We start from the raw sequence: 1,652 nt of genomic DNA, 5'->3' as shown, positions 1-1,652 counted from the left end.
TTTCTTTGTGTGTGTGTGTGTGTGTGTGTGTGTGTGTGTGTGTGTAGGGTCTCACTACACAGCCCAGGTTCACAGTGATCCTCCTGATTTTTGCCTCCTAAGTGCTTGGATTACAGGCATGAGCCATCACACCTGGACTCCATTGCTGGCTCAGCACACCCGGGGGTGGGGGCAGCACGGCCTGTGAAGCCAGGGATCAAACCCTGGCCCCTGCGCTTACCTAAGCAAGCACTTAGTCCACTGAGCTATACTGCTGGCTCTTATTTTCATATATTTAAAAGCTACTTGTATTTATTTTTTATTTTTAAGAGGAATTCCTTAGTTTTCTATTGAATTAACAATCTTCTTCTAGTTTATAGGAAGATTTTTAAAGCAAATTGTCTCTTTATCAGTGATTTTATAGGTTTACTTTTGATTTTTTTTTCTTTTGGTGGTTTTGGTGAAGATAAAAGATGTATGTAGTCAAATGTACTAGTATTTTGTCATGACCTCTGCATAATAAATCAATTCCATGCAAATTGCTGTGATTTTATTTTATTTTTTGGTGGTACCAGGGATTGAACTCAGGACCCTGCGCTTGCCAGGCTAGCACTTATTCTACTGAACTATCTCCCTGGCCCAGTGATTTTATTTTATTTATTTATTTATTTATTTTGTTTGTTTGTTTGCTTGTTTTTTTTTTTCCCCAGTGATTTTAAATAACAAAATTACTATACCAATTATAGAAGTATCACAACTTGGGTGATAAGTTATGAATAGTCAGCCAATTTCACAAATATTTAATTACATCTACCATATGAAAGCTTGCTCTATATATTCTGATAAAGTCTACATGCTAAATAGAAGTTCAGAGGGAGAGGACACTGACTTTTCTGGAAATGGCAGGAGTGTTGTCATGAATGTAATACTACGCTTGAAGTAGGCACTGAGGGGCTTTGTTTTGTTTGAGACAGGGTCTCCCTGTGTAACTCAGGCTAGGCCTGTATTCACTATGTAGCCCAGGCTGGCACAGAACTCATGATGTTCCTCCTGCCTCAGCCTCTCAAGTTCTGGTATTACAAGTGTGTGCCACCATACCCAGCGACAGTGGGGTTTGGACTTGTCTGGTGAATAGGGATTTCTTGGGTGCTTGGTGTTTAGGTAAGACGCTCTCTAGTTTGTGAAAAACCTATAACCTGAAAGTTAAAGGATCAGACTTCATAAATATTGGAGTCTGAGGCAGCTCTAAAGAATCTATTAGAAGCATAACACGTGCTTCCATCTAACAGAAAATCATTTCAGGGCTTCGTGGTGATGAACCCGTGCTGACTACTTTCTGTCTTGGAAATCTTCCCTTATGATTCAGCTACTCCAGGTCCAGTCTCTTAGGACAGTATATTTAGCTTAACTTAGACTGATTGCCTGTGCTGTGGCTAAGAGGACTTATTGGGTTTACTTTGTTTTCCTGTATTTTGTTTCATTTAACTTATTTTGAAATAATTTTAGATTTTCAGAAAAGCTCCAAAAATGGTACAATTTTTGTCTCTCCATTACACAGAAAATAGAGGAAAAGAGTGTTTTTAAAAAGAGAAGTGATCAATCTTCAAAAATATACCAAATAAATTTAGTGGGCATCAGGTTATAGGGAGGTTTCAGGACAAGTTGAGAGATGA

General features: G+C 38.4%; 1 protein-coding gene across 1 annotated transcript in view; it reads left to right on the top strand.

Moving 5' to 3' along the window:
* Axdnd1 (axonemal dynein light chain domain containing 1) overlaps positions 1-1,652 on the top strand; it is a 145,506-nt gene that overhangs the window by 12,028 nt on the left and 131,826 nt on the right. The window lies entirely within an intron of this gene.

This window comes from Octodon degus, unplaced genomic scaffold, assembly GCF_000260255.1.
Source record: "Octodon degus isolate 3935 unplaced genomic scaffold, OctDeg1.0 scaffold00176, whole genome shotgun sequence".
NCBI classification, from domain to species: domain Eukaryota; kingdom Metazoa; phylum Chordata; class Mammalia; order Rodentia; family Octodontidae; genus Octodon; species Octodon degus.
Note: the sequence above shows the minus strand (reverse complement) of the source record. Positions and strands in the feature narration are given on the sequence as shown.